Genomic DNA, 15,353 nt, shown 5'->3' with positions numbered 1-15,353 from the left:
AAAGTTACTTAGCAGTCCATTCTAAAGGTAGAATTTTTAAAAACCTGTATGAATATTTTAATCACTTGCTTAAAATTTGGGGAAATGCTAAACTTTGGGAAAACAAGAATTGCTTAATTAATTTTAATTAGAATCTTGTCTCCACACTCTTGAATTTTCATGTTCTGTCAGTTGGGATTTCCTTGATAGTTAGCCCTTTCTTCTGTTTGAAGTCATACTATTCCTTGTCATATTGAGACAATTGCAAAGTGGAATTCTGCTACATTTTAAGCAGAGTTTTACCTGAAGGAATACTGTGTTTTTACTCTAGCCTCTGTCAAATCTTATCACGCAAGTCTCTATAGTGAGTACTGAATTGCGAGGCCATCTTTGAGGCAATCTGTTCACCAGGTGGGTAGAGGAATCTTAACACTTTTTTTATTTTTCAGTTGAGGAGGCACTGTCACAGTGGCAGGAGACAGATCACTGTACAGAGGAGAGAAAAAAGAAGCAGAGCACACATTTTTATCTTTTACCGTCCAGCTACTTCTCTGTATTTCAACTTATGGAGTACGAGGCAGTTTTTGGTAACCTGTTTCATGGTTAAGGATGAGAAATAGGAAAGACAGGATGAGATGTTCACACACATATTACAATGATCCCTTCTCTCTGGGAAAGAAAACAACAGCAGGCTGGCTCTGTGGCCAAGTGGTTCAAGTTTGGCACTCTCTGCTTCAGCGACTCAGGCTCCCGGGTTCAGATCCCGGGCGCAGACCCACACCACTCGTCAGCCATGCTGTGGCAGCATCCCACATACAAAGTAGAGGAAGATTGGCACAGATGTTACCTCAGGGCTAATCTTCCTCAAGTAAAAAACGAGGAAGATTGGCAACAGATGTTAGCTTACAGAGAATCTTCCTCAGCAAAACCCCCCCCCCAAAATAGCAACGAACTCAAGTTTAAATAAATACTATAGATCTTGAACTCTAGTTACTTAAGAACTCCACATTGAAGATAGAACTGAAAGATTCTTGTTTTCTGGTTTAAAGATATAAGGCATGATTATTCCAATTAATTAGGCTAATTAACTATTTGTGTACTGCTTAGCATTGATAAAGTTTAAAGCCAATTTTCAAAAATGATTTGCCTTAGAAAAGTTTTTTTTTTTTTCCATCTTACTGTCCTAAGGAGAATAACGATTTTAACTAAAGAACTATATAATTTAAATGAGTTTTAAAATTAAGAGTCGGGGAATTTAAAGAAAAGAAATTTTAATGACGTTATAATTAGGGGTGGCTAATATGTTGGGGAAAAAAAGCCTATGAAGTCTAAAAGTTAAGTTGGATTCAAATTGGGGAACTTGAACATTGAATTAGAATCCAGAATTTCAGTTCAATTTGCTTTACAAAATCAGAGATATTGAGTACCAGGAGTATAAAGCAAACACTGATATAATATGAGCACGAAATATATGTGTTAGGCAATCACTTTGAGATAGAAACTTGATGACAGCTCTAATTTAGAGTAAGATAAAAATTAGAAACATATAACGAAAACAGATTAAAAGGCATTATAGGAGGGGGAAAATTTAGACACAAAGCTTACCTTTTCCTTTTATTATATATTTGGAAGACAATTCTCAGCATTAGGATGGTACACTACACTCCTTCACGCTTGACCCCTACAAGAGCCCTACTAATTGATCTCTTTGTATCTGCTCTAGCATTCTTCCAATCCATGGCAGTCAGAAAGATCATTTATAAATAAAAATCCCTGTATTTAATTTTCTGCTAAATTTTCCTGCCTCCATTCCACATCCTTAAAATCCTTAAGCACTTTGCACTGCTGTTAGGACAAATTTCAAAGTACTTATCATGAGCTACAAGGCCTTGGAGAATCTGGTCTTTGCTTCTCCATTCTCACTTCACACTACTCTCTCTCTTGTGCTTTCTATACTCCGATCACTCCAAGGGCCTTCTGATTAGCCTCAGAGCCTTTATATGTTGTTCCCTTTCTTGGAATTATCATCTACACTCTTCCCTAGTTAACTCCTATTCGTCCTCCCTGTCTGCCAAGCTCAGGACAGGGTTCCTGTTATGGATGTACAAACTAAATTATACTTTTTTTCTGGCCTTTATCATGCTTTGAAATTTTGTTTTCATTTTTGTGATTATTTAATATCTCACCTCATTAGGATGTCAGAATAAGGATGTACAATACATTATTATATAATTAATGACATTAACGATAGTGTAGTAAACTGAGTGAGTAGCATACATTTTATGGACATGCTCATTAAATACACTGTACTTCTAAGAAACAGAAAAGATTGGCAGGTTGACTTTCTCTTATATACATTTTGGAATAAAAATGCTTTTCCAAAAGACCTGTTTCAGACTATATCTGATAAAATTTGTAAAAAAAAAAAATCTATTAACATCTACCATGGACTCAGTAAGATTGGAAAACATTTTTACCCCTAAATATAGACATATTATATGGCGATATAGACAAGGTATAGAACATATTATACATTTTGTTCTTACTTTTCTAATTCTGAAAAGAATAGCATGAATATTTGGATACTTCACAGAATAATTATGATGGAATATAGTTTCTTTACTATTCAACCAAAATTTCATAAGTTAACAATGTGATTTCTAAAAATTTCCACCAAAGCAACATTTCATATTATTCTTTGATGATCATTTTCTTGTTTTTCTTTTTATTGATATTCTTACTAGCAAACTAAAAACCTGGTAAAATAAGGTAGGATGTTTTGGATACTATTGCTAAGAGAATTATAATCAATCTGAGATTGTAGTCAGTATCTCTGCTGAGATTTCTTATTAGACCTTCTAGAATATGAACTTCCCCCTCCAAACTCCAAGGCTGGACTAATCCTACATATAGACTCATCTGGCTGCTCATGACATTCTTACTTGAGCCAGTTTACTTCATCAATAATCTCAGGGCTTTATGACATATAACACAATTCTAGAAAAGAGTATAGTAAACTCAGTCACGAACACAGTCCTCATTTCTTTCTCATATTTCCAGGCTAAAACAGCTTGGGCAAAGTATTTTCTTGAACTCAAGGCTAAAAAACTATAAAAAGTTTTCTTTTTATCCAAAGCTCCTTGGAAATTCTGCTAAGAGCTTGTATACCAAGTATAGGGTCTATTCCACATTTACAAGTAAGGATTTAAGGAATGCTAATTCAGAAGAATGTTTAAAATTAGTACCATATGCTCAAGTATATGCTTAGTATTTGTAATACTTGTTTCAATTATTATAAATAATGCGGAAATATTGAAAGAAATGTTCATGTACTAACAATCTCACATTGTCAACAGAGAAAGATTTAACATCTTCCTACTTCAAAAATTAGTTCTAAAATTGCTCTGTTTTTTTCTAACTGAGCATCTACCTTCATTTAGTCAAAATGCCAGGGATGGTCTTCCCCCAGCCCAGCTCCTAATTTAAATTGAAAAATGTACCTAAAAACCAATTTCTAGAGACATCTTCATCTCATCGACTCCTGAGTTCCACTGTGGGCTCACCAAAGTCCTGTCTTTTACTCCTTAATTGGCAATCTTGTGCTAGAAAACAGCATTACTCATCTTTTCTCTATATGACCTTGGGGTCCAATTACTAAGATTTCAGGTAACTTACTAAGGAATTGCCCCAGCATCTGTTTGTTACATAAGAAAAGAAAGGTTTGTCCTGGAAATTGGCCTTGAAGTTAAAAAGCTTCTTGGTAGAGTATAAACACCAACTGAGCTGCTCTGTCTTTGCACACCATCCCTGAGGCCAACTTACTCTTTGTCTTGTTCTTGGTGAAATTTCTCATTTTACAAACTGTAGTCAACTTTTCCTGTTACACAGTGTATTTAAGATATCAATGATTACATCTCCCTCATATGAAAAAATATAACAGAAAGTGTTTATAATTCTCTACCACCCTCCGTGAACATACACTGAATGTTTATAAAGTCCTTTTTGCTAAGCTTTCAAAAACTTAAACACAATAATAAAGGATGCCTTCGAGAATGCAACAATTGCGTAACTCGGAGGGAGTTAAATTTCTCTGCATACGAAAGAGATACAAATAAAGACCAAGATGAAATATTCAGGGAACTTCAGTCAGCAACCTGAGAGTTTAGAGGCCATATGCAAGAACGAAACAACTCAGATAATAACTGAGAAGAGAAATTAAGAAACATGTGGTACTGATTTAATATGTTACGTGTTGTGTGATAAATGCCATCACCTTCATTTCTCCTCTGTAATCTTCAGTAAAACATCTATTTCTGATTTCTGCCTGATGAAGTGAGTTTTCTTTGGGGGAAATGATAAGCTCCATGGATTGCTAGGCTGACTATTGACCGGACACAGATGGGTTTCATTGTGTGCTCTTTTTGTGTGTTCAGGATCTCCCAGCATGGCTTCTACACGGTTGTTTATTGCTGAAATTTGCTGATTTAGATTATCCTCCCTCTTTATATCTACCTAAGCGATATGGACTGAATGTTTGTGTTACCTTAAAATTCATATGTTGAAATCCTAACTTCCAAGGGAGGTTATTAGTTCATGAGGGAGGAGCCTTCACAAATGGGATTTGTGCTCTTATAAAAGAGGCCCCAGAGAGACCCTCGCACCTTCTGTCATGTAAGGTTATAGTTAGAAGGCACCATCTATGAATCAGAAAGTAGGCTCTCACCAGACATCAAATCTGCCAGTGTCTTGATCTTGGACCTCCCAGCCTCCACAACTGTGAGCAATAGATGTTTGTTGTTATTAAGCCACCCAGTTTATGGTATTTTGTGATAGCAGCCTGAGTGGACTAAGACACTAATGTTTCTCAACGCTATTTGTTGAACACTGACGGATCTGAAGACCAGGGCCAAGAGAACAGCATACATACACCTGAAATGCTTGTCAAAATCCATTTCCCCGTGCATCTGTCTCCAGCATTGGAGACAGGTTCAATAGTTCAGGATTGGCACCAACAATTTTGTTTTTACAAGATCTCAGGAGATTTTGAAGCTGATTCAGGGCAAGAAATCACTCCTTTATGACTATCTGGCCATAGGCTTGACCTGGATCACTGTCAGTTTTGTTGCTGAATTGGAATCCTTGTTCTCCACTGGAACTGTTCTGTCAGTGGGAATTATCAAAAAAAGGGGACATCAAGGAAACTAGGAGCTGTCAGATAGCTGAACCTCCAACAAACTTATCCATTTCTTTCCCTCTGTTTCTTAAGTAGGCAAAACTACAACCAGTTTATAAGTTATAGTAGTCTTTTCCTCATATAATGCAAAAATCCAATATTTCTGCCACTGTATATAAAATAAAATGGTCGATTCTTTTCTACGCGAATGGCTAAAATACATAAAATATATATATATATATTGGTGAGGAAGAGTGGCCCTGAGCTAACATCTGTGCCCATTTTCCTCTATTTTGATTGTGGGTTGCCGCCACAGCATGGCTTGGCTAGTAGTGTAGGTCCGTGCATGGGATCTGAACCTGTGAACCCCAGGCTACCAAAGCATAGCGTGCTGAACTTAACCACTACGCCACCGGGCTGGCCCCTAAAAAATATTTTTATACCCTATCATCACTGCCATTATAAATACTGGACAGGCAATATTCTCTTTTTACTGCATTAGAAATATATCCCTTTCTATTAGCTTGTTCCTACATTGAGGGTGGGGAGGCATGGAATATGTATCTCACAACTTAAAATAAAAACAAACGAACTGCCTTCATTCTAAAACCCTTCAGCTATGACCCTGTCTAACTGATCTTTTTTGAAACCAAACTACTTTAGTGTTGCTATCTTCACTTCCTTACCTCTCATTAATTTCCCATCACAACAAATGGGTCCTGTGTTCCCAGTCAACTGAAACTTCCAAATTGCCATATCTAAAGGATACCTCTATGTTCTAATTTGCTTTCTCAGTAGCACCTAATCCAGATGCTCACTTATTCCTTTATGAAACACTCTCTTGTCTCGGCTTTCATGACAACAGACTCTCCTTGTTTTCTTCCAATTATTCTGGTCTCACTTTCTCAGTGTCCTTTGCTGGCTTTTCCTTATCTATGTTACATCAAATGTCCCAAACCTGGGCTCTCTTCCCTTCATTATCTACTCTCTCCCTCAGAGTGATTTCATTGGGTTCAATGACAGAAAATTGTTACCACTTGCTAGTTTCTAATCAAATTGCATTTGAAGATCTGACTCCTTCTCTGAACTCCAGATCTTTGTAGCCAACTCTATGCTTTACCTGTCCACTTGCATGTCAGTTAGGCATTTCAACTTAATATGTATACCCCTCTTACTTTCATTTCTCTCCAAACTTGTTTCTTTCTCAGTTTTCTATATGTCATTAACTGTTAGAACCAGTTGCTCAAAGCTGGAAAAAAAACCAAAACCCCCTCCTATGCCCCCTCAAAACACTATGAGATTCACTTATTTTTTTCTCTTTCATTCATCCCTCCCCACTACCACACACACACAATCAGGAAGATGTGTTGACTTTTGTTCTAAAATATATTTCAATTTGTTTACTTCTCTCCATGTCCTGCCATCTTAGTTTAAGCTAATATCACCTTTTTTTCACATGGACTTTTGCAATACATTCCTAATGTCTATTTCTGTCTTTCTTTAAGCCATTATCCATAACCAGAGAGACTATATTTCAAAAGCAAAAATCATATCACATCATTTCCTTGATTAAAAACTCTCCTATGTATTCCTATTGCACTTAAGATAAAATAAAACCCATTACAATGTTCTGCAAGGCCTTTCGTGATCAGAGACCTGAGTAACTCTGCAACTTCTTCTAATACCACCCTTCTTCTATACTCAGTTACACCACTTTCCTTTCTGATTTTGAATATGCATAGCTGCTTCTTGCTTTAGGAACTTTACTCTTTTCTTTCTATGGAATTTTTTCTATTGGGTTTTGGCATGGCTCAAATTATTACTCCTTAATGAGGGCTTTCTTTGTTTGTTTTTGATGAGAAAGATTGGCCCTGAGCTAACACCTGTTGCCAATCTTCCTCTTTTTGCTTGAGGAAGATTGGCCTTGAGCTAACATCTGCGCCCATCTTCCTCTATGTTGTATGTGGGTCACTGCCACAGCATGGCTTGATGAGTGGTGTAGGTCCGTGCCAGGGATCTGAACCCTCAAACCCGGGCTGCAGAAGCAGAGCACACTGAACTTAACCACTACGCCAACAGGCCAGCCCCAATGAGGTCTTCTTTTAACATCTTACCTAGAGAACTACTCCCCAACTCCATTCCCATGTTGTTTATTTTCTTTCTTGTACTTAACACAGTTTGTAACTATCTTCAATATCTACTAATTTACTTGTTTATTCTCTCTTGTCATCACTACTGCTTCTTGAGGGAGGGTATCTCATGCATCATGCTCACTGCTGAATGTCCAATGTGTAGCATGTTACCTTGTTGTTAGTGGAACTAAATAAATATTCACTGAATAAAAAAGGAATGGATGAAGGAATGGACCAAAGAGCCCTCTAATGCCTCTACAACTTTTCATCAGTGTATCTGTACTTTTAAAACCTAAAAATAAATCAATGTATGGTTTAAATATAAGTCTAAAGGTTTTAAGGCTTCTTGAGGTATGTTATCATACAATTTCAAGAAACAAGTTGGTAGAAATGGCCTTCTGATAAATATATTTTAATTCTCATCATCTTTCTATTTATATAATTTAATGAAACTCTATTTCTCCTTCTTTGTAGTTTATTTCCAAGCAGATTTCAGATAAATGACGTAAACACTTTCATATCCTAGTAAACAGAAAGACAAGCATTCTTGTCTGCATTGATGATGTTGTCTTAGTATCCCATTCCCAAGAGTACCCTAAAAAGTAAATGGGATTGTTTGTCAATTTCCATTAAGCGTAGTTCAAACAAAACCAGAATAATTGTTTTGGAAGACAGGCATTGGAACTCAAATGGATAATTGTGAAAATACTCTGTTTACTCGGTTTTACTCATTTATCTATTTGAAATGATTGTTGCAACTAACTTAACCCAAATTCTGATTGGGATGTAATTCAATTTGTTATTGTCAGCGGCATATGGAGGATAGGAGGACAGTAGGAGAAGTCCATTCTGGGAGGAAGGAACATTTTATCACTGACACTATTTAGAATTCCTGCACATTAAAATAACAAGCAGGGAGATTTCTAGTCAGTTTTACTGTTGGCTAAAATTCCTCACAGAAAATGCACCCCATTATTGCCTCCTGTCAGAGGGAGACTGCTCCCAACGTACTTGCCTCCCATTTGTTTGCCACTGGTTGCTAAGGTAGTTGTTGTTTGAATAGGAGATTATAGATATATATATAGAAATATAGATATATATATCACTAATTTTATATAGAGATATAGATATAGAAATATATCTCTCTACATGACTAACTAGTGAAAAACTAAAATAAATAGAAAGATATCTACTGTCTAGCTCTAGATAGGTAGATCTCTCTCTAGTTTTATTATTTTTATGTGTATCCATCTGAAGTTTTTCATATGATGCAAGCAAAAGCTAATATGTCAGAACTAATGAACTTTCTAAGACTACATTTTGTACAGAATTAGTAAGTCAAGACAGGGGCTTGCCTTCCTGACTATGAAGGACAGGTGCACTGAGTTTACCTATATTAGACACATATTTCATATTGTATAATGTATATATCTTCCCTCTTCTTACACAAAAGTCATCATATTATACACACTAATTTATTCATCACTTTTTTTTTGAACTGAATATGTTTTGGGATATTTCCATAGTACATAGCTTCCCCATTTTTTATTAATTACATGGTATTTTATTGTATGTATGTTGTGTGATTTCATTTATATAGTTAGTTACCTGTTGATGAAATATGGATAGTTACCAGTCTTTTTTATTATAAAAATGCTTCAATGAATAGCCCTTTACATAAGTCATTTTAAGCATACTAGGATAATTCTAGGTTAAGTTCCCAGAAAAGAGATTAGATCTAAGATTATATGTTCTTCTTGATATTCAAGATCAAGATATAATTTTATAGTGTAGGTAAAAATTTTCAAATTTTTCCCCTAAAAATTTACATCCCAATATATTTTTTTCATATTTCATGGTAGAGAATTCTGGATAGTTAGTGTAGTATTTTAAGTTGTACATTTAAGTTCTAGAAGTATGTTTCAAATTTTCTGTTCTTTTTTGCAGTTATTCACAATCCCCAACTGACATTAGGAATAATTATTTCTTTCCCTATTATGGCAAGAAGATAAGTCAAAAACACACACCAGATCCTTTAATTTTAAAATAAAATGTTATATTTTATTCCAACAGCCTTTGTACGAAAAGCGATAGGTTTCAGTTTTAATTGCACATCAGAGTCACCTGTTAGGTTTTTAAACCGTATACATTTTTGAGTCTCTATCTTAGATGATTCTTGGGTGGGCCTCATACATTGTCTTTTTCCGTGTTCCACAGGTTATTCTGACACATATTTGTATTTGAGAAGAATTAATCTTAAGTGTATAAGAATTTCTCAAGTACTCTTATTTAAAACCTGCTTTTCAATTACTATGTAATGATCTCACTTTTAATTTTATCTACCATCTTCTATGCATTATCATAATGAGATCGTTGAAAGTCTAGTTGGAATAACTTAGAACAAGTGATAACCACAGAATATATGAGCTAGGCCACTACAGACCTAATTAACATTGGAAATATTTACCGTTATCACATACCATTTACCATTATCACAACATGCAGGGTATTATGCAAAAGTTTGAATTTCAGAAGTTATATAAACTCTATTTTTTCTAATAAATCATCTCACATCTCTTACATTGCAATGCCCAGCCATATTGGATTGCTAGTGACCAGAATTACTTAATGTTGTTTCCTAATATTCTATTTTACACAGAATTAATGTCAAGACATGGGCTTACCTTCCTTACTAAGAAGGACAGATTAGACAACATAATGTGAAAAGGGAGTGAGAGATTCCTAAAGTGGGTGTCAGTGAGGTCGACAATAGACAATAAAGACCCAGGCCAGAGATACAGTAATAATTTCTAACAAAGATCAGCAGCAAACTGAAAGTTAAAACAATTTACAATACAAATGTCTATAAACAAGCCATTAAGCAAAGAAAAAATCGTCATAAATTTCCAGCTAACCTAATGAAACATTAAATAATGACCTGCTTCATAAGAATATACTGTGACTTTTGAAAATCGACTTGTACTTAAATGATTATTTTATATCAGCAATATACACAAAAAGTATTTTCCAAAGTAGAATTAACACTGATAAAATATCTCCCGTATAACAAATAAAATGCTAACACTAGAAAACAAAGAGCAACTTCCAAAGCTACTTTATCATTCTCTGAAAAGAACAGTTCAATACCCTCTTCCTTAATCTCTAACTCACGTTGCCAGAGGGATGGACCTAATAGTTTGTTTTGAGTGAGGTATCTTAACAGGAAGTCAAGATACTTAAATCACTCTCAGTGCTTATGGGCGAGAATGTCGACTATCTCTCCCCTTAGGTTAGCCTTCTTATGCATGAAGTGATGGGAATAATGCTCAAGATACTTTCCTCCATCTCTTTCTGTCATCTTTTTCTCTGTTCCACTCTTCATTTGGTCAATTTGAATGTTGCTAACATTTACAGAAAATTCGTTTTTGAGGTTTAACATCAGAATTCAGTGTTGACAATATCTTCTTGGCTTTGAATTAGCCAATACATTTCAACAGTTTCAAAATATTAATTAAGCTCTCTATGTTTCAGATATCATTTTACTTAATTTGCACTTTGCTGAGCACAAAATCTATATTTAGAAAAATGCAATAGAAAATATTTATATAAATGGGATGTATGTGTTGAAAAGGAGGTTGTATCAATCAAATACTGTTGATCATGTTCAAGAAATTTGGCTTTGGGAACAAATTTTAAATCACAGTAAATCCAATTTTAATCTGTATTTATGTTTTCTTGCATGTCTTTGTCTTGTCAGATTAGTAGGCTTCTTACTTTTTAATTTTTATTATTTTTATTGTGGTAAGAACACAGCATGAGATCTACCTTAATAGTTTTTAAGTGTATAATACAGCATTGTTACCTAGGGACATAGTGTAGTACAGCAAATCTCTAGAACTTAATCATCTTTCGTAACTTAAACTTTATACTCATTGAGAATAGCAAATCCCTATTTCTCCCTCTCTCAACCCCTTGCAACCACCACTGTACTCTCTGTTTCTTTGCGTTTGACTATGTTAGAAACCTCATATAAGTGGAATAGTGCAGTAATTGTTCTTCTGTGACTGGCTTATTTCACTTAGTACAATGTCCTCAAGGTTAATACATGTAGTCACATATGATAAGCTTTCCTTCTTTTTTAAGACTGAATAATATTTTATTGCATATATATATATATGTACATATGTATATATATCCACCACGTTTTCTTTATCCATTCATCAAATATCTCTTCAAGATCCTGATTTTAATTCTTTTGGATAAATACCTGTAAGTAGGATTGCTGGATCTTATTGTATTTCTATTTTTAATTTTTTGAGGAATCTTCATACTGTTTTCCATGGCAGCTGCATTGTTTTACATTCCCATCAACAATGTACAAATGTTCTCATTTCTCTACATCCTTGCCAACATTTATATTTTGGTTTTTTTGATAATAGAAATCCTGAAAGGTGTGAGATAATATTTTCTTGAAATTTTTACTTGCATTTTCCCAGTGATTAGGTATGTCGAGCATCTTTTCATATATCTTTTGGTCATTTGTATATCTTCTTTGGACAAATATTTATTCAGTTCCTTTGTCCATTATTGATTAGGTTATTTGCTTTATGGCTATTGAGTTGAATGAATTCCTCATATATTTTGGATATTAACACCTTACCAGATACATGGTTCATAAATATTTTTGTCCATTCTATAAGTTGCTTTTTCACTCTGTTAATTGTTTCCATTGCTATGTAGAAGGTTTTTAGTTTGATGTAGTCCCACTTGTCTATTTTTGCTTTTGTTGCCTGTGCTTTTGGTGTCAGATCCAAGCATTCATTGCCAAGAACAATGTCATGGAGCGTTCCCCTATGTTTTCTTTGAGAAGTTTTATGGTTTCAGGTCTTACATTCCATATTGTCTTCATTTCTGTGTAGGTGTATGATAAGGGTCCACTTTTATTCTTTGCCCATGGATATCTAGTTTTCCCGACCCCATTTATTAAAGAGACTATCCTTTCCTCATTGTGTATTCTTGGCACCTGTGTTGGAGATCAGTTGACCATATATGGTTGGGTTTGCTTTCGGGCTGTCTTCTGTTCCATTGGTCTATATGTCTGTTTTTATACCAGTACCATACCATTTTAATTACTGCAGCTTTATAATATATTTTGAATCAGGAAGTGTGATGCCTCCAGCCTGGTTCTTCTTTCTCAAGATTGTTTTGGCTATTCAGAATCCTTTGTAATTCCATATGAATTTGAGGATTGTTTTTCCTCTTTGTGTAAAAAAAGGCATTGGGATTTTGATAGAGATTGCATTGAATCCTTATTGCTTTGGGTGGTATGAACATTTTAACAATATTAAATCTTCCAATCCATGGATATGGGATTTCTTTCCACTTATTTGTGTCATTTTAAATGTCTTTCATCAATGTTTTGTAGTTTTCATTGTACAAATAGTCCTTAATAAAGTATATTCCTAAGTATTTTATTCTTTTTGATGATATTTAAATGTGATTATTTTATTAATTTTCTTTTTGTATTGTCTGTTGTTAGTCTATATAAATGCAACTGATATTTGTATGTTTATTTCGTATTCTGTAACTTTACTGAGTTCATTTATTAGTTCAAATAGGATTTTTTGTGGAGTCTGTCTTATAAGACCATGTCATCTGCAAATATAGATAATTTTTCTTCTTTTCTGATTTGGGTGACTTTTATTTCTTTTTCTTGTCTAATTGCCCTCTTTAGGAATTCCAGTACTATTTTTAATAGAAGCGGCAAGAGTGGACATCCTGAAAAGGCCGGGATCAGATGGCATCACTGCTGAATTCTACCAAACAGTTAAAGAGGAATTAACCACAATCATTTTCAATCTCGTCCAAAAAATTGAAGAGCAGAGAGCATTTCCAAAATTATTTTACAAGACCAGCATTACCCTGATACCAAAGGTGAACGAAGACACTATACGAAAAGGAAACTACAGACCAATATCCCTGATGAACTTAGAAGCAAAAATCCTCAACACAATACTAGCAAACTGCATACAGCAGCTCATTAAAAGAATCATATACTTCAACCAAGCGGGATTTACCTCTGGGATGCAAGAATGTTTCAACATACGAAAGTCAATTAATATGATACACCACAGTAAGAGAACAAAGAAAAAAAAAAAAGTGATCATCTCAATCGGTGAAGAAAAAGTATTTAACAAAATTCAACACATTTTCATAATAAAGACTCTCAACATACTAAGAATAGAAGGAAATTACCTCAGCATAATAAAAGCTAGCTAAATCATACTCAGCAGTGGAAAATTGAAAGCTTTTCCTTTGAAATTAGTGGGATTTTAATTTCTATTAGTATGACCATAAAACATAACAACTGAGTGAGACCTTAGATAGCATACAATGAAATCTTCTGATTTGGTAGCTTTTGATACTTGATCTAAACACAAATGTAGCTCATAAATAAAATATACTCTTGATGTCTCACAAAAATAATTTGTCTCTTTTCTTCATCATCTATTTATCTTTTTATCTACTTTAAGTTAAAGAATACAACTAGTTTCTATACTCACAAATAATTAATTTTATATATTGCTATGTAGAATAGTATGCAATTCATTTGTTATGTCTAAGTCAATACTACGGACGTTTTGAAATCATTGTGAATAAAAGCTATATGCATGCTGTATATTTTGTAAACTTTATAAACTGAGTTTTGTCTAAACACCTTGGAAATATGTAATAAATAACATCCCCCAGTGTTCACTTCTAAGGCTAGTGTAGTACCAGAAGTGAAAAAAGTGAAGGAAAATCACACTTCTTTGACAAATTTACCCAATGAACAGTTACCCATTGAGTATTCAAGCAAAACTACGGTATAATAATTGATGGCAATAAAACGCCTAAGACTCTTCTTAGCAAAGATAATAATAACAAGGAGAATTTTTAGTGTTTTACAATTTATAAAGTACATTCATCTGTATTACTCATTTTGAATTGCTACATGTCTTGAAAATTGCCTTTTTCTGTTCCTCTTGGCCTCTAGTTCAGCTGGTGACAGGGAAGGAGCATGTAGTCAGAGTTGGCAGACTTTTCTTTCGTTCCTGGCTCTGCCACTTGGTGGTGGAATCAGGCAGAGTTTACCCCTTCTATGAGCCTCAATTAATTTGACCCCTAAAATAAATTACTTATATATATATATAATATATATTACATTAATAGATTATTTCTCCCATCCTTTCTAGTAAAATGCCTTGATTTGTTAAAAAGTAAACATAGTTTTAAGATAAAAGGCTATTTATCTCTTGGTGACATCCTTTAGTAATCTAAATTGCTGATTTGAACTTTTATGTCTTATGAAGCAGAGATTTACAAATTTTTCTGAAAGGGGCCAGATAGTAAATATTTTCTGCCTTTTGGGCCATACAGTCTCTCTTGTAACTACCAATTCTGTTATACCGGGAAAGCAGCCATAGACAATACAAAAACAAATGAGTATGGATTTGTTCCAATAAAATACTATTTACAAAAACAGGCAGTGAACCATAGGTTGCCCTCCATGTTCTGGAGGGAGAAGTCAAAAATAATAAAATCTGATTTTAAAGACTATTGTTCAGAAGTGAAGTTTGGATGAAGGAGAGGGAGGAGACAACTACTGATAAATAAAACCAGACTTTGAATAATATTGCACACTCTGTCACTGAATTTTGTGAAATTAGTAAAATTATTTACTAAATTTGCAAAATGTAAAGAGAAATGATAGGTTTCCAGTTTTCTTATCGAATATCATGATATAAGTTGTATATTAATTTCATATTACATACGTTAAATTTGATTTAGGCTACCTCATTTTTCTTCAAACATTATACATATATATATATATACATGTATAAATGACAAGAGAGAGAAAGGGAGAGAGAGAGAAGAAGTCCAATATGCATAGCTTTGTGCCAAATTTGTACTAAGTCACTTAATTAAAATTATTACTTTCACAAATACACATTTTTCAGGGTTTTTTTTTTTGCTTTGTATTTCACTAATAGGAAAAATTCTGTTCATAAGTATAACTAAAATATTTA

The 15,353-nt window shown here is 34.1% G+C and overlaps 1 long non-coding RNA gene across 1 annotated transcript in view; it reads left to right on the top strand.

Annotated features, from left to right (window-relative positions):
- Window positions 1–13,756, top strand: part of LOC147915801 (uncharacterized) — a 59,544-nt gene extending 45,788 nt beyond the window's left edge. Inside the window, exon 3 of the long non-coding RNA XR_015553733.1 lies at window positions 13,019–13,756. This is a non-coding gene — a long non-coding RNA (uncharacterized LOC147915801). The remainder of the gene's footprint in view (window positions 1–13,018) is intronic.
- The last annotated feature ends 1,597 nt before the right edge of the window (window positions 13,757–15,353 follow it).

Source organism: Ceratotherium simum, chromosome 12, assembly GCF_057802395.1.
Source record: "Ceratotherium simum simum isolate JZ-2026a chromosome 12, ASM5780239v1, whole genome shotgun sequence".
Taxonomy (NCBI): domain Eukaryota; kingdom Metazoa; phylum Chordata; class Mammalia; order Perissodactyla; family Rhinocerotidae; genus Ceratotherium; species Ceratotherium simum.
Note: the sequence above shows the minus strand (reverse complement) of the source record. Positions and strands in the feature narration are given on the sequence as shown.